General features: G+C 32.4%; 1 pseudogene across 1 annotated transcript in view; it reads left to right on the top strand.

Moving 5' to 3' along the window:
• Positions 1–27,389, top strand: part of LOC145104528 (putative LRR receptor-like serine/threonine-protein kinase At1g53440) — a 199,517-nt pseudogene that overhangs the window by 109,696 nt on the left and 62,432 nt on the right. Inside the window, exons 3-13 of the transcript XR_013707099.1 lie at positions 15,863–15,934; positions 16,031–16,087; positions 16,265–16,357; positions 17,411–17,482; positions 17,568–17,639; positions 17,764–17,832; positions 18,727–18,798; positions 18,887–18,958; positions 19,045–19,116; positions 19,256–19,355; positions 19,958–20,022. The product of XR_013707099.1 is annotated as a putative LRR receptor-like serine/threonine-protein kinase At1g53440 (transcript). The remainder of the gene's footprint in view (positions 1–15,862; positions 15,935–16,030; positions 16,088–16,264; positions 16,358–17,410; positions 17,483–17,567; positions 17,640–17,763; positions 17,833–18,726; positions 18,799–18,886; positions 18,959–19,044; positions 19,117–19,255; positions 19,356–19,957; positions 20,023–27,389) is intronic.

Here is a 27,389-nt window from a genome sequence, read left to right as displayed (position 1 = left end):
ACTTGCATACTTTTGAAAAAATAATAGTAAACAATGGTTTAGTAATATCACAATCTAAAATGTCCTTATTCCAAACAAAGGTAAGATTTTTAGGACATAATATTGAAAAAGGACAAATTATTCCTATACAAAGAAGTATAGACTTTGCTGCGAAATTTCCAGATGAAATAAAGGATAAAACTCAGCTACAAAGATTCTTAGGTAGCCTAAATTATATATCGCCTTTTTATAAAGATTTATCAGCAGATAGTGCAATTTTATACGACAGATTGAAAAAGAATCCTTGTGCTTGGACTAATGATCATACTCAGGCAGTTAAAAGAATAAAAGACAAAGTTAAAAGTCTACCATGTTTATCTTTAGCTAATCCTAATTGGGAAAAAATAGTAGAAACCGATGCCTCTGAAATAGGGTTTGGAGGAATTTTAAAACAAATCCACCCTAACAGTAAGCAAGAATTCTTAGTCAGATTTCATTCTGGAAAATGGACTCCTAGTCAAAAAAAATTATTCTACTACTGCTAAAGAAATTTTGGCATTGGTAAAATGTATTCTCAAATTTCAAGATGATTTATATAATCAACATTTTATTATCAAAACAGATTGTCAGGCAGCTAAATTCATGTTTAATAAAGACTTTAAACATGATGTTTCTAAACAAATGTTTACTAGGTGGCAAGCTACATTAGCATGTTTTGATTTTGAAATACAATATAAAAAAGGAAGTGATAATAGTCTTCCTGATTTTTTAACTAGAGAATTCCTAAATGAGTTATCACCAGCTAAGACAGTTATCACATGAAATTACTAATATAAAAGATTTAATTAATAAGGCAGATGTTGAACTGGCCAACTTAGCAAATGAACCATATTCTAGTAAGACAGGAATTAATTTAAGATTGATAGGATTAAGAATCCAACTCAAGAATCTTGAAAACAAACTCTTATTACTCTTAAATTAACATTTCCATTTGCAGGATGAATCCCAATCGCGGAAGAGGCCATCCTTCATATAGAGGTGGTTATCATAGAGGTCGGGGAAATCCTACGGCTTCAAGCAGTTCTTATAAAACTGGAAATTCATCACAAACAAATGATCAATCTCTTCCAGTTCCTGGAAGCCCATTATATGAGGAGTTTAAAGCATTTTTGGAATAAAAAAGGGAAAATACTCCCACTCTCGCTCAAATGATCACAGATGGTGAAACCATCAACGATAATTTTGAATATAAGGAATCACCTCATAGAGATAATATTATTATTTTGGAACATAAAGATATAATGCTTTATTTTGAGAATAATGACGATCCATGGTTTTTAATGACCAGATACTTGGATACAGCGACATACGCTGGATATTCTTACAAACAAAGATTATATTATGAAAATATTTTGAAAATAACCGGATCAGTTGAATTTTCTCATTTTACATCCGGAGGTAATACCAGTGTTTACAATTTTAGTAAAGCTATTATCAAAAAGATCATATCACCTGAGGAATGGGGTTTAAGTACCCTAAAGGAAAAAGAATTTTTAATCCCTCCTTCAAAAATACCAATGAAATTTACATATTGGGATTATATTGAAAGCTTTCATAAAGCCTTTTTATATGAAAATCCTCAGAGAAAGCATACTTGGTTTTTTAAAGTATGTGAAAAGGTTTATAACCAAAACAGAGATATACCAAATTGGTTTACTAATTGGTGGATCTCATACGGCCCGAGTATAGATATCCTCCCTGAGGAACCATTCAGAAAATTATATGGGGAATGGTTACCTATCTCTCCAAGATACCGAGACCAAGTTATACCCTTGAAATCAGAAGGATTGGAAGTAATATCTTCTATGCATTTTTTCATGGAATTTTCTATTCCTTGGATCTGGAAATGGTCCCCATATGTGGATTATACCCCCTCTAAATTTCCTTCCCTACAAAGGTCATACTTTACCAAATTTTGGCCTAAAATGCTTCAAAAGAATCCAGAAACAAAAACCCTTAATGCTCAGGAAACAATTGATCATATCAATCAACAAATTAAGAAATACCAAGACCAAAAACTCTTTTCGGAAATAGCCTCCTCAACAGCAGTGACCCCCTCAACTCCTCAACAAGTTAATTTAACCAAAGAGGAAATGATCAAGTCATTCAGATTATATTGTTCTGAATTAAAAGAAAATCTTAAAAGATTTTCAAAACATGATACAGATGAAGGTTCAAATGAAGATATTCAAGATAATATGTCAGTTGATAACCAAAGCCAAGGCCAATCACCATGCTTAGCAGGGGAATCCCAGCCAGATGATGAAGAAGTTCCAGATGGTGAACTCCCAATTGATTGTATAATTGACATGATTGAGGAGTCAATCACGCAAAGAAAGAATCTTTCAAAAAACAAAAAGACATCACCACAATAGACTATAGGTGACAGGTGGATGGACCAAAATAAAAGAAGAATAAAAGAAGAATATATTCTTCAAGAATTATTGAAGACAGAGGAAATTACTCGTCAGACATTATTAAAGCAAGAAGAATCAAACAAAAAGTCATTTCTACTTTTCTTAAAAGTTGTCTGCCAATGCTAAATGTAATAATTTAGGTTTTGTTTGTTTTTGAGTCCTCCTGATCTATTTAAGGAGCCTCTACCTTATGTTTTAGGCAGGCTGAAAGCCAATTTCCTCTTTCTTTCTTGTAATCCCTCCTCTGTAAAAAACATCTCTGCAATAAAAGTCTGAATTATATTTGGAGTAGCAAAGTTTTATTACGGTACAGCAATTTTGGATTCGCCTTTCTGGTCAGTTTACTTTCTTAAACTTAATTCTATTTTCAAGCCTAATGCAAGGCTAACTTGATAATATCACATAGTATTATCATGGAAGCAGTATCATGATCGGCAAATGATAAAAAAAAAAAAAAAAAAAAAAGAAAAGAAAAAAGAGTCTGGAATGGAAAAAGGCAAAGTCGTGTTTTAGCCCGCTTTTGTGGCCACTGTGCCGTTTTAGGGCGTTTTACTCATTGACTCGCCTATCTCACCCAACTCTTTTTGTTTTTATTTTTCAAAGTTCTAAAAATTTTGTTATCTGCTTATGGTCCTGCTTGATTTTGCTTGATTTTGGTAACAAAAAAAAAAAAAAAAAAAAAAAAAAAAAAAAAAAGAGTCTGGAATGGAAAAAGGCAAAGTCGTGTTTTAGCCCGCTTTTGTGGCCACTATGCCGTTTTAGGGCGTTTTACTCATTGACTCGCCTATCTCACCCAACTCTTTTTGTTTTTATTTTTCAAAGTTCTAAAAATTTTGTTATCTGCTTATGGTCCTGCTTGATTTTGGTATCAGAGCCATGGAATACTATGTGATGTTACCTCATTTATTTTACTCTTCATGAGTATATTCAGTAGATTCAAAAATAGTAATAAGCAGGTGATTAAAAATCAGTTAATAGAAGAATATGAAGTCCCAAAGAATTTAGACCTTCTTAATAAATGGACAATTCCTAGTATCAACCCTAAATTTATATATGAATTAGGAACTTTTGAAGAATTAGGTTTTATCCAAACTGTTAAAACTACAGAAGAAAATTTAACTATGAATGAAGATGACATGACAGTTCAGTTAATAACTCCACAAGACATAAATAGATATAAACATATTTATAATTATTTGCATATTGGTTTGGTGCAAATTGCTTTTAAACCATTAACACTACAGGGATTACCTGAAAGTTTTTTAGCAGTTCTTAGGGATGCTAGAAATAAAAATTGGAAACAATCTTTAATGGGTATAATAGAATCTAGCTTGTCTCATGGACCGGTATATTTTAATGTCTACCCAAATTTACAGCTTTCTTTATCTGATAAAAATATTTTTCAAGCCTTAACATTAAACGTCAAAACTCATGGTTATAATTATTTACCAGGATCAGAAGTAATATGTATATGTTATCGTATATATTATAAACCATTAAAAACTATGAATCCTAAATATAAGATAGTTAATAAACCTATAAATGAGACAATTTTAATAGAAAGTAATTTTGATGTGTCAAAAATTACAACTAGAAAAGCTATAAAATGGGAGGAAATAAAATTTCCCCAACACTGGATTTTAGAAAATAATATACCACCTACACCTTTAATAAATAATAATATAGAAAGTATTATACAAACTTCTGATGGCGTTGTTACTATTGAGTTTAACAAAGAAATAGAGTATAATAACGACCTAATAAAACGAACAAGATCTGCAAGATCTTCACATTTATACATATCACCACTAGATTATAACGTAGAAATTCCCTCTACTCGTGCTTCTGTTGATAATAGAAAGATAAACAATTTAAATATACATGATGATATTGTGTATGAAGCGGAGGCATCTACTCCTTCTGAAATGAATTTTACAGTTTAATGGATTTAAAAGAAAAAATAGATTTTAGTCCTGATTCTCAGGCAAGAAAAATTATTTCAGAAGAATTTTATTCGAATAAATGGATATTTTTTAAAGAATGATTATTTAAAAATTATTCTAAAGAAGAGTTACAAGAAATACAAAATAGATTTTATGAATATTTATCCTCTATAAATCAAATTATACATTTTATTCCTTGGTTTGTTTATACTTTTTTACATAATATTCACAACATAGAAAGAGATTATACTCTATCGGGAGACAAAATAATAACAAGTATATTTCCACCACAAGTCCCTTTTACCATTACAAATAACAATGTTACTATAAAATTTTCGGCTTACCAAAAACTTTTTGAAGAAAAGACTCTTACAATAGATGTCAATCATATTAATAGTATGATTCAACAATTAAATTTCCATAATTTATATTCCATAATATTAGGAGAACAGTTAATGGACTTACATAAAAAATTAGAAAATATAAATTCACCCATTAACAATAAAGATATAATAATACAGAAAAAAGATAAAAAAAAACAACAAATAAATGCTACTATTCAACCCCCACCAAATATTACTGGTTATAAACTTAAAAATTATGATTATATGCTAGATATTCTGCAAGAACAAATGAAAAAATTACAAATTAATACTATAAATAAAGACTCAGATAATGATTCGGATAATACTCAAATAAACAAAATTAACAATTATGATAGCAAATTTGCTAGAAAACCTGTTCAAAGATTATATTATTATCCAAGACCGAGCCCCCAAGATGTCCTACATGAGGAACAAGAATATGAAATTAATAATAGTTATAGTGGTAAAAATGTTTACGAATGGAATTTAGATGGTTATACTGAAAGACAAATATATAACATGATTCATAGAATGTTAATGTATAGTACAATTGCTAAAAATACAGGAAATAGCGATAAACAAGTGGCTAATATGTTAATTGCCGGATTTACTGGCCAATTAAAAGGCTGGTGGGACAATTATGTGGATGAAAAAACACAACAAGCTATTCTTAATACAGTTAAAACAGAAAATGGAATAACCACTCCTAATGTAGTTTATACTCTAACTTGTACCATAATAGAACATTTTACAGGAAGATGGTCAGATAATTCTGAAAATATCCGTACTCTATTAAATGGACTATTTTGTAAAACTCTTACATCTTTTCGATGGTATAAAGACACTTTCTTAAGTAGAGTAATGGAACTTAATGATTGTAATAGTGTTTACTGGAAATCCAAATTCATAGATGGTTTACCAAATCTTTTTGCTGAAAGAGTTAAAAACCAACTAAGAATAGATAATACAATTCCTTATGAAGATTATACGTATGGGAAATTGATAGGAACTTGTATACAGGAAGGTTTAGCCTTATGTAGTGAAATAAAACTAAATTACCAAATTAAAACCCAACATCTTAATGAAAAAAGACAATTGGGAGAATTTTGTGATCAATTCGGAATACAAACTAATAACAATAGGAGGAAACAGAAAAAAGAGTTTCAACAGAAGAAAAAATATTATAAGAGAAAACATAGTGATCCTAATAAAAAAGATAAACATATTAAAAAAAGATTTAATAGAACAGATTATAAAAAACCCCCTACTTGTTTTTCATGCGGGAAAATGGGACATTATGCTAATAAATGCAGGAATAAAAAAATAAAAAAACAAATTAATAATATGAATATAAGTGAGGATATAAAAATACAATTAATAAATTTGATAGATAATTCGTCAGATGAAGAGGAGCTCTCAGACGAAGATTCTGATATAAACATAATAGAATATGATTCTGATTATTCGTCAAAATCTGAAGAAATTGAATGTAATTGTGATAATTTAGAACAATGTTCATGTAACATAGACCACCAATTATACCTAATACAGTCTCAATTCAAAGATGAATTAACTATAAACGTAATTAGTAATGATATTGCAAACTTATTAAAAGAAATAAATGATCCAGAAATCAGGCAAAAAATAATAGAAAATCTAAATACTAAGGAACAGAGTACACAAGAAGAAGGGATATATTCCATGAAAAACGTTCATGATATGTTAAAAGAAAGAAGAAATAAAAATTCCGCGAATACACCTACAGTACAAGATTTACAGCTTGAAATTCAAAACCTAAAACAGGATATATCTAAGATAAAAAATGACCAGCTAATAAGCAATCAAAGAATTAACAAATTAGAAAAATTACAAAATAACCAAGATATTGGTACCAGTAATGACAATTTCCTTCAGTCCATGGAATTGGTAATATCTAGAAAATGGCATGTCACAATTAATTTATTTATTACTTATAATTACCAAAGAAGTTTTGTTGCCCTAATAGATAGTGGTGCAGATTTAAATTGTATAAGAGAAGGTTTAATACCTACTAAATATTTTCAAAAATCAACACATACGTTAAGAGAAGTATCAGGTTCTAAATTAGATATTAGATATAAATTAACAGATGCAAAAATTTGCACAGAAAATGTTTGTATACCTATTAATTTCACGGTAATTAAAAATATGAGTAATAATACTATGATCTTAGGAAATCCCTTTTTAGAGATGATATTACCCCTAACTATTGACAAAGATAAAATCATAGGATCTTATAAGAATCAACCCGTTATACTAAATTTTGTCTCGGACCCTTATTCTATCTGGGTCAATGAGTTGAATTTAAAAAGAAACCAAATAAATTTTCTGAAAGAAGAAATCAGAAATGTTCAAATAGATGAACAACTAGAACAACCTAAGTTACAGGAAAAAATTAAATTTTTAACAAATCAATTCTCTTTGAAAATATGTAATGATCATCCTAATGCTTTTTGGGAAAGGAAAAAACATATAGTTACACTTCCTTATGAGGAAGACTTTAATGAAAAACAGATTCCTACCAAGGCAAGACCTTGTCAAATGAATTTCGAATACCTAAATATATGTAAAAAAGAAATAACTTCCTTATTAAATAAAAAACTAATACAACCTTCCAAATCTCCATGGTCATGCACTGCCTTTTATGTAAATAAACATTCTGAACAAGAAAGGGGAATACCAAGACTAGTTATAAATTATAAACCCCTTAATAAAGTCTTAAAATGGATCAGGTACCCTATTCCTAATAAAAAGGATTTATTAGACCGATTACATGATTCTTTAATATTTTCAAATTTTGATTTAAAATCAGGATATTGGCAAATACAGATTGATAAGAAAGACAGATATAAAACTGCCTTCAATGTTCCTTTTGGACAATATGAATGGAATGTTATGCCATTTGGCCTAAAAAATGCCCCTTCAGAATTCCAAAATATAATGAATGATATATTTAATCCTTATAGCAATTTCATTATTGTATATATAGATGATATCTTAGTCTTTTCAAAGGATATTCAAGAACATTTTGGTCACTTGCATACTTTTGAAAAAATAATAGTAAACAATGGTTTAGTAATATCACAATCTAAAATGTCCTTATTCCAAACAAAGGTAAGATTTTTAGGACATAATATTGAAAAAGGACAAATTATTCCTATACAAAGAAGTATAGACTTTGCTGCGAAATTTCCAGATGAAATAAAGGATAAAACTCAGCTACAAAGATTCTTAGGTAGCCTAAATTATATATCGCCTTTTTATAAAGATTTATCAGCAGATAGTGCAATTTTATACGACAGATTGAAAAAGAATCCTTGTGCTTGGACTAATGATCATACTCAGGCAGTTAAAAGAATAAAAGACAAAGTTAAAAGTCTACCATGTTTATCTTTAGCTAATCCTAATTGGGAAAAAATAGTAGAAACCGATGCCTCTGAAATAGGGTTTGGAGGAATTTTAAAACAAATCCACCCTAACAGTAAGCAAGAATTCTTAGTCAGATTTCATTTTGGAAAATGGACTCCTAGTCAAAAAAATTATTCTACTACTGCTAAAGAAATTTTGGCATTGGTAAAATGTATTCTCAAATTTCAAGATGATTTATATAATCAACATTTTATTATCAAAACAGATTGTCAGGCAGCTAAATTCATGTTTAATAAAGACTTTAAACATGATGTTTCTAAACAAATGTTTACTAGGTGGCAAGCTACATTAGCATGTTTTGATTTTGAAATACAATATAAAAAAGGAAGTGATAATAGTCTTCCTGATTTTTTAACTAGAGAATTCCTAAATGAGTTATCACCAGCTAAGACAGTTATCACATGAAATTACTAATATAAAAGATTTAATTAATAAGGCAGATGTTGAACTGGCCAACTTAGCAAATGAACCATATTCTAGTAAGACAGGAATTAATTTAAGATTGATAGGATTAAGAATCCAACTCAAGAATCTTGAAAACAAACTCTTATTACTCTTAAATTAACATTTCCATTTGCAGGATGAATCCCAATCGCGGAAGAGGCCATCCTTCATATAGAGGTGGTTATCATAGAGGTCGGGGAAATCCTACGGCTTCAAGCAGTTCTTATAAAACTGGAAATTCATCACAAACAAATGATCAATCTCTTCCAGTTCCTGGAAGCCCATTATATGAGGAGTTTAAAGCATTTTTGGAATCAAAAAGGGAAAATACTCCCACTCTCGCTCAAATGATCACAGATGGTGAAACCATCAACGATAATTTTGAATATAAGGAATCACCTCATAGAGATAATATTATTATTTTGGAACATAAAGATATAATGCTTTATTTTGAGAATAATGACGATCCATGGTTTTTAATGACCAGATACTTGGATACAGCGACATACGCTGGATATTCTTACAAACAAAGATTATATTATGAAAATATTTTGAAAATAACCGGATCAGTTGAATTTTCTCATTTTACATCCGGAGGTAATACCAGTGTTTACAATTTTAGTAAAGCTATTATCAAAAAGATCATATCACCTGAGGAATGGGGTTTAAGTACCCTAAAGGAAAAAGAATTTTTAATCCCTCCTTCAAAAATACCAATGAAATTTACATATTGGGATTATATTGAAAGCTTTCATAAAGCCTTTTTATATGAAAATCCTCAGAGAAAGCATACTTGGTTTTTTAAAGTATGTGAAAAGGTTTATAACCAAAACAGAGATATACCAAATTGGTTTACTAATTGGTGGATCTCATACGGCCCGAGTATAGATATCCTCCCTGAGGAACCATTCAGAAAATTATATGGGGAATGGTTACCTGTCTCTCCAAGATACCGAGACCAAGTTATACCCTTGAAATCAGAAGGATTGGAAGTAATATCTTCTATGCATTTTTTCATGGAATTTTCTATTCCTTGGATCTGGAAATGGTCCCCATATGTGGATTATACCCCCTCTAAATTTCCTTCCCTACAAAGGTCATACTTTACCAAATTTTGGCCTAAAATGCTTCAAAAGAATCCAGAAACAAAAACCCTTAATGCTCAGGAAACAATTGATCATATCAATCAACAAATTAAGAAATACCAAGACCAAAAACTCTTTTCGGAAATAGCCTCCTCAACAGCAGTGACCCCCTCAACTCCTCAACAAGTTAATTTAACCAAAGAGGAAATGATCAAGTCATTCAGATTATATTGTTCTGAATTAAAAGAAAATCTTAAAAGATTTTCAAAACATGATACAGATGAAGGTTCAAATGAAGATATTCAAGATAATATGTCAGTTGATAACCAAAGCCAAGGCCAATCACCATGCTTAGTAGGGGAATCCCAGCCAGATGATGAAGAAGTTCCAGATGGTGAACTCCCAATTGATTGTATAATTGACATGATTGAGGAGTCAATCACGCAAAGAAAGAATCTTTCAAAAAACAAAAAGACATCACCACAATAGACTATAGGTGACAGGTGGATGGACCAAAATAAAAGAAGAATAAAAGAAGAATATATTCTTCAAGAATTATTGAAGACAGAGGAAATTACTCGTCAGACATTATTAAAGCAAGAAGAATCAAACAAAAAGTCATTTCTACTTTTCTTAAAAGTTGTCTGCCAATGCTAAATGTAATAATTTAGGTTTTGTTTGTTTTTGAGTCCTCCTGATCTATTTAAGGAGCCTCTACCTTATGTTTTAGGCAGGCTGAAAGCCAATTTCCTCTTTCTTTCTTGTAATCCCTCCTCTGTAAAAAACATCTCTGCAATAAAAGTCTGAATTATATTTGGAGAAGCAAAGTTTTATTACGGTACAGCAATTTTGGATTCGCCTTTCTGGTCAGTTTACTTTCTTAAACTTAATTCTATTTTCAAGCCTAATGCAAGGCTAACTTGATAATATCACATAGTATTATCATGGAAGCAGTATCATGATCGGCAAATGATAAAAAAAAAAAAAAAAAAAAAAAAAAAAAAAAAAAAGAGTCTGGAATGGAAAAAGGCAAAGTCGTGTTTTAGCCCGCTTTTGTGGCCACTGTGCCGTTTTAGGGCGTTTTACTCATTGACTCGCCTATCTCACCCAACTCTTTTTGTTTTTATTTTTCAAAGTTCTAAAAATTTTGTTATCTGCTTATGGTCCTGCTTGATTTTGCTTGATTTTGGTATCAGAGTCTGGAATGGAAAAAGGCAAAGTCGTGTTTTAGCCCGCTTTTGTGGCCACTGTGCCGTTTTAGGGCGTTTTACTCATTGACTCGCCTATCTCACCCAACTCTTTTTGTTTTTATTTTTCAAAGTTCTAAAAATTTTGTTATCTGCTTATGGTCCTGCTTGATTTTGCTTGATTTTGGTAACATAAACAAAACTATTTTTTCATTCACTATATCTATATGAAACTCTCCATTCTTCACATAATATATTTAATTTATTAATTTAAATATATTGTTAGTTATAAATATTATTATATAGAATGCTTCTTGAATTATCAATATGTTATACTTAATTTGTTGATTTCAAATATAATGTCAAATTTTAACCTAAATTAATATACTAAGTAAATTTAAGAATACAATATATAATTTAAAACTAAAAGTAAAATATCAAATAAATTTAAAAATAAATTCAACATATACTTTTTGAAATTTTTAAAGCGAAAATATTAAACACAATAAGTGTATTTTTTTTAAAAGAGTTAAATACAATAAATGTAAAACCTAAATCTAAAAGTCAAATTATCAAAAATATATATAAAAAAACTACTTTTTTTAATAAAAAACTAAAATTCGATTAAGTTGTTTAAATTAATTTATAATAATAATACATAAAAAAATATAAATTATAAATTAAATTATGTTATTTTACAAATAGTGACCGATAATTTAAATAATCATCATGATAAAAGTAAAGCATCGTCAAAAAAGTTTTAAAAATTAATAAATCATAATATTGCTTAATTAAAACATTTGACAAATATAACTAATTTTATAATTTTATACATACATAAAGCGTGAGTAGAAATCATTAAATAATTTTATTTTAATAAGTGTTATTTTATCTATTGTTCAAACTAATTATAATTTTACATCAATTAAATGTAGTATATATTATTATATAGTTAATATAAATGACATAAATATTTTCAATAATATGTGATTATCAAAAGTTTAACTGTACAATTTTATTCCTCACAATATGTAAATATATGTCTTGTTTTATACGTAATGCAACGACGGTCACAACTATTGATTTAATCAAAGTTGGTTTAATCAATAAAAGAGAGCTTTTGTCATTTTTAACACAAATTTTGAACCTTAAAGATTATCAAAATGAATATATGGTTATATAATTGTGTTCTCTTTTGCGATACATTCATTTTGGTATATTATAGAGTAAATTACATGAATCAACCCTCGGTTAGGTACCAAAAGCATGTTCAATCCCTATTTTCAAAAATTAATTCGGACCATCCCTATGTTTCAATTTCCTTGCACAGTTAGTCTCTATCGCCATTAGCCGTTACTGATTTCCGTTTAAGTTCCCCAAAAGCTCGTTTAGTCCTTCGTTTCTTTTAAACTTATCATTTTAGTCTCTCGTTTCATTTTAAAAGACTATATTGCCATTTTTATTTTATTTTTTCACTTATTTATAATTTATCAATTAAATTAGATTAATTATAAGTATTAAAAACTTATATCCCCCCCCACACACACACACACACTCTCTCTCTCTCTCTCTCTCTCTCTCTCTCTCTCTCTTTCTCTCATTTTCTCTCTATTCCTTGTCCTCTTCCTCAATTCGGGCAACTATCTCCTATTATCGTCGACAACCATCTCCTTTCACCTTCGACACCTTTACCAACTATCACCCATCAACACCAAATTTGATACCGTAACCAAAATCCAAAACTCAAACCCAAATCTGGTACTAGAACCAGAATCTAGAACCTATAATTAACACCAAATCCTAATCTAAAACCTTTAATCAACACTGATTTTCAAGATGAAGTCCCAAAACCTAAAATCAATCATGAAATCCCTACATCGATGCAAAATCTAGAGGGACTGAGATGTAGAATCGAAACCCTAGATTTGTGTCCTATCTTCTTTCTCAGCTCTTGCAACCACCGTTTATCACCACCGAAGAAGTGAGAAAAGTTGTCGAAATTTAGATCTACGAATCGAGTATAGATCTTAAATCTAGATGTAAAAGGGTTGTTATGGCATGCTCTAAATTACATATTTAAACAGAGAAGACAGGACAGGACGACAACGAAGGGAGTTAGTTGTCGGCAATGATACGAGGTGGTTTCCCAAATTGAGAAAGAGGATAGGGAATATATATATATATATATATATATATATATATATATATATATATATATATATATATATATATATATATATATATATATATATATATACATATGAAAATGATATAAGTTTTTAAAATTTAAAATTAATCTAATTTAGGGTACGCCAACAACAACTCCCTTCGCCGTCGTCCTCTCTTTTATTCTCTGTTTCAATATGTGATTTAGGGCATGCCATCAACAACCCTTTTACATCTAGATTTAAGATCTATACTCCATTCGCAGATGTAAATTTCGACAACTCTTCTCTCTTCTCCGATGGTGATAAGCGGTGGTTGCAAAAGCTGAGAGAAGATAGGACACAAATCTAGGGTTCCGATTCTACATCCTAGTCCCTCTGGATTTTGCATCGATATAGGGATTTCATGACTGATTTTAGGTTTTGGGACTTCTTCTCGAAAACCAGTGTTGATTAAAGGTTTTAGATTAGGATTTGGTGTTCATTATAGGTTCTAGATTCTGGTTTTAGTATCAAATTTGGGTTTGAGTTTTAGATTTTGGTTATAGTATCAAATTTGGTGTTGACAGGTGGTGATTGGTAAAGGTGCCTACGGTGAAAGGAGATGGTTGTCGATGATGATAGGGGATAGTTGCCCGAATTGATAAAGAGGACATGGAAAAAAGCAAAAATGAGAGAGAGAGAGAGAGAGAGAGATGAAAATGATATAAGTTTTAAAATTTATAATTAATCTAATTTAATTGATAAGTTATAAATAAGTGAAAAAAATTTAAAAAAATGGCAATACAGTCTTTTAAAAAGAAATGAGGGACTAACCGTGCAAGGAAATGGAAACACAGGGACGGTCCGAGTTAATTTTTAGAAATAGGGAGTAAAATATGTTTTTTGGTACCTAACTGAGGGACGATTCGTGTAATTTACTCTATATTATACTTCCAAAACGAACTTAAGATAAATAAGAAAAACTCTAATAAATGAAAATCTTTTGCCATATATATGTCACATTCTGGTTGATTTGGCAACATATCATTTTATATTTATTTTCAATTAAAATTTTTCCACATGACATTTTGTGGTTTTTTTTCATTTTATTAAATTCTACGTAATATTTAAATGTAATAATTGTAATAATTGTAATAAATGTAATAATAAATGCATATCAATTTCATTAATTGACTTTCCTTCTAAGTTCAAAATTTCAAAATTAAAACCTAATTAGTTTCCTTTCTTTATTTATCTAAATTATTTGTTTCAATTTTATTGAAAAAAAAACTTTAATTTTAATAATTCAATATATTTTTTCTAAAATTTTCTTATAAGTCAAACATCTCAAATGTTTAAAATTTCATATTTAAGTTTTCTTTTAAATGAACCCATCTAATATATGGGTTTTACACTTAATTAATCATCAAAATGAAATACTTGGATTAGGTTAATAAATAAGTTTAATGAATTCTTGTTCATATGTACATCCTACATATGTAGAAGAATAAAAAGAAGTGAAATATATATAAGTATAAATATTTCTTAACATTGTAAGACTTATATAACAAAGACACTATTTTGTTTTGTGTGCTGATGAATTCTGGTCGAACAAAAAAGTTTAGGAACTTTTTAAAAATCATTTCTTTTCGAAACTATAAATTAATAACACTAAAAACAGATTTCAGATTTATAATTGTGTTTAATTTGACAGTTACATGTTTATGTAGGGATGAACATTTGGACCGGGGAACCGGCAAGAACCGGTACCGGAACCGGAACCCAATGGAACGATATTCTTGTGGATTTTTGGAACCGGAACCGGTAGAAATCGGAACCGGTAGAATACTTTATAATTTCAATAATTATAGTTTTGGACACAAGTATTCTACCGGAACCGAAATTCGGTCTAAGAGTATACCTTGACAACAGCTAGAAAACGAAAAGATAAGTAGAGGAAGCAAGAGGTTTTTGCTGTATTAGGTGTGTTTGAAAATGTTACCGAGACGTTGTATTAGGGGTGATAATCGGTTCGGTTTTTCGCTTTACTCGAATCGGTTTCCTCGGTTTGAAATTTTTTTGGTCCAATTCGAAAACCGAATTCCGGTTCCGGTAGAATACTTGTGTCCAATTCGAAAACCGAACCAAGCCGAATTAGAATTTGGTTTTTGCTGTATTATGTAGTTTTAAATTTCAATAATTACAGTTTTGGTCATAATACTTTATAATTTGAATTACTTATAATTTTTGTTAAGGTTGTAAACGAACTGAATGTTCAGTGATAAGTTTGTTTATATTCGTTTATTTAATAAATGAATGAACATGAACATAATTCTTCTTCGTTTAGTTAAACGAATGAACATAACAATTGTCTCGTTCATTCATTTATGTTCGTGAACGTCCGTTTATGTTGTTCTTTTACGTTTATTTATGTTCGTTTGTTTAATTTTTTTTGGTCATATATGTTCAATTTCCATTAATATATTATATATTTGTTTATGTTCATATATGTTCAATTGTCTTTGTTTATCTTTGTTCGTTTCTGTTCGTTTAGCATGTTCACGAACAAACATGAAGAATATAATTTCTTAAATGAAAGAACATGAACAAGAAAACTCGTTTAATATCCGTTCGTGTTCGTTTGTTTCGTTTACAACCCTAATTTGGTCCTTATAATATAAGCATCTCACTAGTTTCCATATATACTATTGTATTCCTCAATATTTTCAGAATATTTAAAATTTCAAAACTTTGCTTTTATGAACAGACGTCTCATGGGGCAGAATCTTAATGGTAGTCTCCCACCATGGTTGGCAAATTTAACTTCCATCAAAATAGTGTAAGACAAAGGCTGGTTCTTATACAACCTAAATTTAAAGTACTAATTAGATACCATATTTCAAGGCATCTTTTTTATGTTGATTGCTTTTCGTAGTGATCTGACTCATAATTACCTAAATGGCACCATACCATCAGAATGGGCTTCAACCAAGCGCTCTCTCTCTCTCTCTCTCTCTCTCTCTCTCTCTCTCTCTCTCTCTCTCTCTCTCTCTCTCTCTCTCTCTCTCTCTCTCTCTCTCTCTCTCTCTCTCTCTCTCTCTCATACACACATACACACATCTTACCCTCTTTTTCAGTTAATATACATATGATTCTTAGACCTTAAAAGCAGAAGAATTGTATCCTATAGGCATGTTACAGTGAATCTCTTGTCAGGACGAATTCCAAAGTTTCTCGGAAACATAACCTCGTTGGTAAATATGTATGATCTATTCTTTGTTTCTTTCTTTATCCCCCCATCTCTCTCTCTCTCTATATATATATATATATATATATATATATATATATATATATATATATATATATATATATATATATATATATATATATCATTAAGTTCAAATGAGAACAGTGAAAACATGAAAACATCATTTTATATATGTGTATTAATTGAGTAAATTTTATGTTACTATTTTACTACAAGTTTTATATATGTGTATTAATTTAATAAACTTTAATATAAATATTAACATGTGATTGTTCATATAATCATTGATGAATAATAACATAAAATTGTATATACAAAATTCATAGCAGAATAATAACATAAAATAGTATTCTCACGTTCTTACTTTAATTGTTCTTCTCATTTGAACTGTCCCATATATATATATATATATATATATATATATATATATATATAGTGATGGACATTAATCATTTTTATGTCATTTTGTGGTTAGATGGTATAATTTGGTTTTGTGTTGAACCCGCCACTATACATGGTAAACAACAAAATTTAAATTTCGTCCACTTTATTGAAAAATCAATAAATAAGATTTTGGGCGGTTACTAAACTATTACCTATAACACAACCCTACAAATCATTGTCAGATTAATTTTGCCAACGGCCGAGATTTAGTTATGTGGTTTGTTTATATAATGCATTTTTTTTGTGAACCTAATCCAATTTTGTTTTGTTTTGAACCACACTATATGGGATTGAGGTTCAAACGTGAACCAATTTATATCCTTAAAACACATAACTCAAATCTCCATCGTTTGATTAAAAGTTAATATTTAAGATTGATGGCAATCATTAAGCTTTTATATATGTATATATGGTCAAAAAAGTCGTGCACCCTTACATATCATCATCATCCATGGATTTTATCACCAGCGGAGATTGAGTTTGGTGATTTTGTTCATATAATCTTTTTTAACATACCCCAAACATATATGGTACATAATTGTATATAAGTTTTAATTAGATGCATTACGCTAATTTTATGTTTGATGGATAAATGAATGCCAGGAGTCTGGAGAGCAACATGTTCTCTGGAACAGTTCCACCTGAGTTGGGAAAACTAGAAAATTTAGAAATATTGTAAGCCTACTATAATTTTTCTTGATTGTAATCCTGTAATAATTCATAAAATACTTCTTTACAACCATTTATTTTCAAATCGTAGGGTTTTTAGTGCAAATAATCTCTCTGGCGAGTTGCCGACGGAGCTCAATAATCTGACAAATTTGATAGAACTGTAGGCACATTCTAACCTTCCAAATGATATGTTGAAGAGTTAAATCTATAATATTAACTAGACGTTGTTGCCTTTTCCACATAACTTCCTAAATTCGTTATCACTATTTCTTAACCTTGTGCAGCTGCCTTAGTAGCAGTAACTTCATTGGAAAAATCCCAAGCCTTGAGAGATGGAGTAAACTTCAGATTCTGTAAGTTTTGGTCATTACTGAAAATATTTTAAATCCAACCCGCAGAATAAAGACTTAAAGTCTTCTATACCTAGAAGAATATTGACTAGTGGGATTTGTTGCAAGCACTTATTGTAGTAGTGGCTCTATACGTTATATACCTTATAAGAGCATCCATAATGCATAGTTTAATGAGAGAGTTGAATGAGATGGCATGCTTAATTTGCATTCAATGAGTTAAACTCTACCATTGTGGGATGTCATGTTGGCATTCAATGGATATGAAGTTCAAAGGCAATTGAACTCTTTAATGGGAAGAAGGAAACCTTTTAATTATTAAAAATATATTTCATTGAACTTTGTAAAGTTCAATACATCGTATGAAAATTAATATAGAGTTATAGAAAGTAAAATAATAATAAACTCTAATAAGTTCAATGCATTATGGACACCCTAAGTGGGAATACTAGAAGGTCATGGATTCAAATTCCATCCTCCCTTATCTTGAAAGAAAAGAAAATTACCATCTGGCATTAGTATAATATTATTCATTTTTCAGAAGCTTTTATCTAGTACTAAACATTGTGACCCTCACAACCCTATGATATCTCTTATGTTAGAATACCTTTCACATGACATGAAACAACAAAGTCATATTGTTATCTATCCATCATCTTTGTTCCTAGTAAATCAAAACTATCTTAGCTGGAGATGTACATTCCTTATACTAACTCATATTAATTTGTAACTAACACCGGATCAAAACGCTAGAAATCTAGACCCCGCCTTAAATGAATAGGATAGTGGAAACTTTTTTCCTCCTAGTTACATTACTATATATTGACTACCAACATAACTAGAGCTCATATTCCTTCTTTTTTGCTTCTTAATAATATTCTTATCTTCTGTCCTCAGAGAGATCCAAGCAAGCGGTCTTGAAGGACCGATACCTGAAAGTCTTTCAATCTTGAGCAATATGAAAGAACTGTAAGTTAAAGTCCCTCGTAATTTTTCGTTTCTTCTTATTCATGTAGTAAGCACTAATCTTAGACGTCATTATGTAATCCACATGCAGAAGGATTTCTGATTTAGGTGGAGAGGGTTCACAATTTCCAAATCTAAGTAGTATGAAAAAGATGAAATTTTTGTAAGTCATTGTAGGATTTAGAAATCTTCCAATAAGTTTTTTAAATTTTAAAGTAGTATCTTGAAGAATTTTGGTTGATGTTGCAGGATGTTGAGAAGTTGGAATATAACTGGGACAATTCCTGGTTATATATCACAAATGCCCTTACTGGAGTATCTGTAAAATTTCCCCATTTCCATTTCTATTTCATAACATACTTTAAACCCTGTCCATTAGGAGAATGTTTTAGGATTTTCTATGGTTTTTGTTTAAATTTCCTGAAGTATTATCTCTATCTACATTAATATACACTTACAGAGATCTCAGTTTCAACAATTTGAATGGTGATATAACAGATGTAAGTGGGATTACAGACCTGGAAAACTATAAGAACCATTTACTTTACCGCTCCTGTATGGTTAGCTTTAACCAAGTTTCTAAATTATTACTTTTCTTGATTATCAAACTAGGTGTAAGACCCATGTATTACATGAGTTCATTAAAAAAAATTAAATATGAAATTCTAAACATTTGAGAAGTTTGAATTTATATGAAAAATTAGAAAAATATTGAATTATTAAAATTAAAGTGTTATTTCTCTTTTAAATTTAAACAAATAATTGAGATAAATAAACAAAGGAAACTAATGGACTTTAATTTACATTTGAAACGAAAGGAAAGTCAATTAATGAAATTGAAATGCCTTTATTATTATGTTTATTGCAATTAATACATGTAATTAAATATTATGTGAAATTTAATAAAAATGAAACAACCACAAAATGCCATGTGGAAAAAATTTAATTGAAAATAACTACAAAATGACATGTGGCCAAATCAATAAAAGTGTGACATGTGCCAAAATGATTTTCATTTATTTTGGTAAAATCTTAGTATTCTACACTTTAAGTATATTTGAGGATTAACGAAAACATATTCATATTGTTCTTTACATAAAAAAAATTAGACAAACGACCTACCACCTTAAATACTAACAATGTTATTTGGTGAAATGACCAGCTGACCGGTAACTCACTAAACGGCAGTTTTCCTAAATGGATCTTAGATAAAGTTGGTACTAAATTGTATGTTTTTCAAACCTCATTTTAGTATTACTTTTAATTGACAATGTTGGTGAATTTAGTGTCAACTTATTTGATGTAGTTACGCTCAGCCTTTTATATATATATATATATATATATATATATATATATATATATATATATATATATAAACAGTTTTATATTCATAATTTATATTTTAACAAAAAAAACTAGACATTGGTAACTATTTTTTTTAAAACAACCATATAATAAAAAAAGACTGTAGCAAAGAGCTAGAAAAAGAAGAAAATATTACAAAATGTCTAACGGTTGTAACCAACAATCAAGTTTCTGGAGCATTTAGTATTTCTATTAATGTACCAAAAAGAAAAAAAAAAAAAAAAACCCTTTATCGAATCAACAATTTGATCTTTTTTAATCTTACTGCGTACGAATCATGATTTTTTTTCTAGACTGCCAAAGATATGGTATAAATCATCGCACCAATGATTCATTTTTTTTGCAGAGCAAGTAATTTCATCAATCAAATCAAACATAGCTCTAGTCGAAACAAAATATGTAGGGTTAAAATCAAGTCATCTCAACACTACATTCCATGTTCTAGTCCCCATATCACACTTGAAAAAAAATGATGTAAGTGCTCTACTTCCAACACACAAACAAGACAAAGAATAAAAGAAATATCAAATCCTCTTTTGTCGAAATTGTCCATGGAAGGAAGGATCCAACAAAACACGCTAAAGTAAATTGTTTACCTTTCTGTGAATAAAACAAGTTCGCCTAAAAATATAGTTAATGATCTTAGACATTTTTTGCAACAATAACTGGTTTTTTAATGATCGTTAATGTTAGTAATCTGTCGTATTATCTATTTAACTTTAAATTTTCAATTACTTTTTAGTAATAATAATAAAAAACATAAATTGTCAAAATTAATAAATAATTTTAATAATAATAATATAAAAATTATAACAATAATAATAAATATATGGAAGATATGTGTTTATAATAAAAAATAGGTATAAAGGAACGAGTCATGTAGGTTGATTGGTAAGCATTGTGTTTTGGTGATTCAGATAAAGCTTGTTAAGATCTGGATCTTACCCAAGATCGTCTTATGTTTTGCAAGATCATGATCATAAGATTGGATCGGGTTCGAAAGATCCTACTATAATTAGTTCATATTCAAATTTGCTCGTAAGCACTACAAGAAATGAGAGTATTACCGGCAACAGGCGTCGCCGCTAAAAGTGGCGTTTGTCGCCAGTAATAATTTTAGCAGCGACGCGTCGTCGCTAAAAGTTCGCCACTAATGCTTCGTCGCTAATAAAATGTCACCACTAATGCAATCCGTCGCCACTAAATCCTTGTCGCCGCTAATAACCAGGTGTCGCCACTAAAAGCGTCGCCGGTATTGGTTTTTTTTCTATTTTTTTCTTTTATATTTCACATTAAAATTAAAAAAAATGTATAAAAAGTATAAAAATTGTTATGATATTAATTAATCAAATCCAACATCCATCAATTCCAAAATATCAATCCAACATCCCTTCAAAATACTCATCCAATTTAACATAATGTAAAATATCCAAAATACTAGTCTAAAATATTTACACAAACAAAACATTACAAAAATTCTACAAGTAGCTACTCGTCATCATCGCTCTCCTCGTTTACTCCGCTTTCATTTCATTGTGGCAACGAACGAAACCATTCTTCAAGCACGACACTACATACCGGATCTTTTAACATTGTTTGAAGCATGTCCAACTACAAAGAAAACAACATAATCTTACAAGTTAAACCAACATTATAAAATTCTATATACAAAATATACATTCCACATACAAACAAAGTAAAAAAATATAGCATTGTACTATAACTAAACTTAGGAAAATCTAAGCAAAGTACAAAATATATAACCAAATAGACTTAAACATACATACTACACATATGCATATATAACATTATAGCATTGTACTTTTTTTTTTGATTTTGCCATTATAGCATTATACGTTCATAAACTAACAATTACCAAACTACAAAAACACCAATATATCAAACTATAACCAAAATAATAATTACCAACATATAAACTATTACCAAACTAACAATTACCAACATTTGAAACTGTTACTAAACTAACAATTACCAACATTTGAAATAATTACCAAAATTAAATAGTCTTGTTACCTGTGATTGTGACGGTGACTGTGTTAGTGGTTGTACCTGATCGTACCTCGACACAACCGTAGAAGGTTTACGCTCGATGCCTCTAATATGGCCTCGTCGAACACTCAATATTCTTTCGAAACAATTTTGTATATCCTTTGGTGTTAGACCGCTTGCTTCAGAAGAAACTTGAGTTTGTTGACAAATCTCATGGACTAAAGCAATCTGTATTTTCAAAAAATGGTAAACATCATAAAAATTAGATTACTAAGTACCCCTTAACGATATAAACACTTATATGAAAATATAAATTAACTACTTACGTATTGTTGGTCGACTGCAGGACTACTAAATACCCCTTGGCGATCAGTACCTAGCCTTATGAAATGTTTCGATTCGAGTGATGTCCTGTTTATCATTAAAAATTAGATTAATTATAATTTAAATAAACAGTTAAATATATCATAACTTATTTCTTTGAAACAGTCATTGCTATACGAGCATGATCCCCCTTTGTTTACAACTTGTTGTTGTGCAGGGACTCCTTTGTTTGACGCCGAACACTTTAAAAATTTGGGCGTTTGAAAATGTTCGACCACTTGTGCCCAATTTTCACGTGACATACCCTGGGGGGAGGAGGAGGTTGGCTAATGCCATTGGGGAATCTGTACGCCCCCCGACATTCTAAAAATAAGTAAGCACTTTATTTTTCTGGCCTTTATAATCTTTTTATAGAGTCGCATCAATGCTCCGCAACAACTATCACGCTCAGGATCCAAGTTAACCTCATCTAAATCAAACTTATTCTACAAATACAAAAAAATTTAGTTAATTAAATATCAATCACAACTAAACTTAAAATATTATCCAAGTTACCTTTAGATGCACGATTGTGACATTCCTTAAAGCGAGGGAAACATTGTCCCAGCCAAATACGTACAAAGGGATGCTCATCCACATATATCTCCCAATCGTATGGGTAAACCAATTATCACGCATCCCGATAGGGGAATATGTGAGCTCCAAGTCGAAATCCAAATCTACGGGCTTTCCCTTGTTTGCCCGTATCAGCTTTGATAGTTGGATGTCTTTCGATAGACCTCTTCTTTTTAAAGAAAGCTCGGCTGAAAAATATAATTAAAACTATTAGTCATGATAGCTTATAATAAATGAATAAAAGTAGCTAATAAATATATCATAATAAGACTTACCATTATGTTTGTGCTGTCCACGACCAAAGCCTATTGGAGGTGGTGGATCCCCGACTCCATCACCTCCATGTCCTAGGCCCATAACATCCGTAATCATGTAGAAGAATATCTCCCAACTAAACCCCATATATAGCCTACAAAATTATATGATGTACAATTGTAACATCCGGATTTCCAGGTATGCTATAAAGTTCATTTATTTTGAGTTTTATGGAGGGACTCGGCGAGTAGGCGCTCAGAATCGCCGAGTAGGAGCGCGCATTTCTTGTCTGATTTGATGAAGGACTCGACGAGTCGATGCGTGGACTCGGCGAGTCCGCGCTGTAATTTGAAACCCTAACTCTCGGGGTCTGTGCCCTATTTAAAGGCCTTTATAGCCTCCATTTGCGGCCACTTCATCCCAGAGAAACCATAGAGAGAGCAGTGGGAGAATTGAGAGCAAGAGGAGGCTAATACATCACTTTTTGTGTAGTTTTGCTAGAAGGAAGAAGGAAACACCCATCTAGAACGTGAAGGGGGCTTGGATCTGGGCTAATCATCTTGAGAATTCATCTCTGGAGGTATAATCCTTTCTATTTCATGTTGATATGATAGATTTCATGATTTTAGGGTTTTACCTCCATTTTATGTAAGATCTAGTGAGTATGAGGTCCCCTTTGTGTTAATAACATCAAATCTGGACCATTAGAGGTCCATAGAGTCACTATCCCTCAGCTTTATGCAAGCAAATGAGAGATTGAGGACTAGGTTGCCATTTTTAGAGTTATTTCTCCATTTGTGACTTGTTGTGGGTTGCATGCACGTAAAGGTTGCACCTTTACGTGACATTTGAACACTTGAAGGGTAGATCTGATAGTTAGGGAAGCAGATCTGACCTTAGAAGGTCATTTGAGTAAGAACATGGAAGCAACTCGCCGAGTCCATAAGTGGACTCGACGAGTTGGGTCGGGGTTGCCCTGCGATTCGTGACAGGTGTAACTCGTCGAGTGGGACGATGACTCGACGAGCCAAGAGAGGCTGAAAGGATTTAGAGGACCCGCTTGGACTCGTTGAGTCGCCCTTGTGCATTCGACGAGTCGGGGCAAAGTTTGACCGTTGACTTTAGGGTTCTGGTCAAGACTGATTCAAGAGAGTTCAGGTAAGGGTAGAATGGCCTTCTATCCAATCTGTAGAGATGAGGCTATGAGAGAATATTGATCGGGAATGTTGTTTGAATAATAGGAGGAGGCTAGGTCGGGACGTTGAGCACGACAGTTTATCCGACTTCATTGAGGTGAGTCTTCTCACTATACTGTACCTGGAAGGGTACCTATGTGTGATCGGAAGGTCTTGTATGCTATGAGATGTATGTGCTATATGCGGTTATGTGATATGTATGTGCTATGTATGCTATGTATGGTATGGACCGGAAGGTCAAGATGATATGGACCGGAAGGTCAAGATGACATGGACCGGAAGGTCAAGAGGTTACGGACCGGAAGGTCGATACGGGTAGGACCGGAAGGTCTACCGGGATTCGGGACGGAAGTCCCCTGAGACACATGGATCGGAAGATCATACAGAGTTATGGCCTGGAAAGGCGTATGTGTTGTATGTGGTATCTTGGGGGAACTCACTAAGCATTTATGCTTACAGTTGTTATGTTATGTGTTTCAGGTACTAGTGATGATCGCGGGAAGGCGCCGACATGATCCGTACACACTTATGGAGTTTATGTTATTGAGATTATGGGACATGTTTTTGTTACGACACAGTGAATACATTATGTTTTATGATTATCGTCTGATTGAAAGTATGATTTAAAAATGAAAAATTGTTTTGAAAATTTACGTCGTTACAAGTTGGTATCTGAGCCTTGGTTTGAGGGATTCGGGTGCATCTTCGGATGAATCTGAACTCAAACTGAGGATTTGAGAAAGATTTTCATAAGATAAACAATTTTTCTAAAAGAGTAAAAGATTTTGAGAAAGGCAGAAGGAAGCAGTGTGTACGATCAGCCAGCGCCTGAACGGTGATTTCCCAAAATACCCTTACATTATGTGTTATGAGATATGTTATGATATGATATGCATGCCAGAGTTGGCTAGGTATTCATATTAGGACTAGAGTGGCCTGATTTTGTGATTCCTTAGCCTAGGAAGGATTTTGCTGCTATGTGATGCTTGAGAGCGAGTAGGTAGCAGTGAGGAGCTTATGAGAGGTCTACCGAAGGGTAGCCTATGCCAGTGAGATATAGAGTACTTGTGATCTGGGATCCTAGGAGGAGGACTTGGGGTGAACATTGATGCGGTGTGGATAGTAGTATAGGGCCCGTACTACTAAAGACATCGGATCAGTGCACAGTCCAAGTAAGAATCCTTAGGGTACTGGGGAACAAGTAGGGTTGAGTTATCGAGCGCAAGTATGCTCGAGCGAGTTTCTGATATTATTATGTTGTATTTCAGAGACATCATGGTTGGGACACGCCACAGACCTGAGACGAACGGCGTGAGTGACGAGGAGCTTCGTCAGATGATCCACGATGGGGTGGCTGCGGCGATTCGAGCCGAGATTCCGGAGATGTTTGGGTCTATCAAGACCACATTGATTGCGACTTTTGATGAGCGGTACGCAGTGATGACTGAGGCTGCGGCTGCTGCAGCTACTGCAGCTGTGGCTGCTGCCAGGCCTCAGGGAGGTGACTCGTTGTTGGTTCGGGAGTTCAGCAACACGAAGCCACCAGAGTTTGATGGGACGCAGGATCCGATCGCTGCGATGAGATGGATTTCTGATATCGAGGGATGCTTCTACACGTGTTCCTGTCCGGAGCATCTGAGGGTACGGTTCGCGCTGAACCAGCTTCGCTTGGGAGCGAAGGACTGGTGGAAGTTCGTGACGGTGAGCTTCACTCTTGCAGAGATTTCAGAGGTGACCTGGGAGAGGTTCACCGCTATGTTCAGAGATGAGTATGTTCCCCCGGTGGAGAGGGAACGGTTGGTTCAGGAGTTCTTGACCCTTAAGCAGGGTACTGATTCTGTTACTGTGGTTACCAGGAAGTTTCATGAGAGGGTGATGTTCTGCCCTGAGCAGGTGTCTACTGAGCAGGCACGCATGAGCCAATATTTGGGCGTTTTGAGGAGGGATATACGGGAGTTCGTGTCGAACTCGACCTACCGGACATTTGCTGAGCTTCAGGCAAATGCCCGGAAGAGGGAGATTGAGTTGGAGACTCAGGCCAGGGAGGAGGCCGAGTCTCAGAGGATGGATCGGCGGCCGGCACAGTCTCAGCCGGCAGCCAAGCGGGCAAAGTCCGCTGATACGAGATCTGGAGGCCAGAAGGGCCGCACTTGTGGGAAGTGCGGAAAGGGACATGATGGGGTCTGTCGATCAGGTGCTTGCTACAAATGTGGCAAGGAGGGGCATATCGCCAAGGATTGCCCCAAGGGGTTTATGGTTTGCTTTCATTGCAACTAGACTGGCCATCGGAAGGTCGAGTGCCCGCAGTTACATCATGGATCAGCACAGGGATCTGCACCTACTGCCAGGGTTACCGAGGTTCGGCCAGCGAAGGCCGAGGCACCGAAGGTTCGCGGGAGAGCTTTCCAGTTGACAGCGGAGGAGGTCCACGCAGCGCCCGATGTTGTGGCTGGTATGTATTCTTTATTTATTTATGCTGAGTTGAGATATTGTGCTTATATTATGATATGCGTAGGTACTTTTCTTGTGAGTTCCGTACCTGCCTTAGTGTTATTTGACTCGGGTGCGAGTCGATCATTTGTGTCGATAGCGTTTAGTCGACACATCAGTAGCCGACAAGAGGCGTTAAGTCAACCTCTACGAGTTTCCATAGCTGTCGAGCAAGCGGTGTATGCTACGGATGTGATTCGAGGATGTATACTTGAGATATTCGGTGTTGAGTTCCCGATAGATCTAGTCTCGATTGCAATGGGGGACGTATGTGTCATAGTGGGCATGGACTGGTTGAGCCGATTTGGGACTGTTATAGACTGCGAGCGACAGTTGGTG

Source organism: Lactuca virosa, chromosome 4 (assembly GCF_052849685.1).
Source record: "Lactuca virosa cultivar CGN04683 chromosome 4, Lactuca_virosa_CGN04683_v6, whole genome shotgun sequence".
Lineage (NCBI taxonomy): Eukaryota > Viridiplantae > Streptophyta > Magnoliopsida > Asterales > Asteraceae > Lactuca > Lactuca virosa.
Note: the sequence above shows the minus strand (reverse complement) of the source record. Positions and strands in the feature narration are given on the sequence as shown.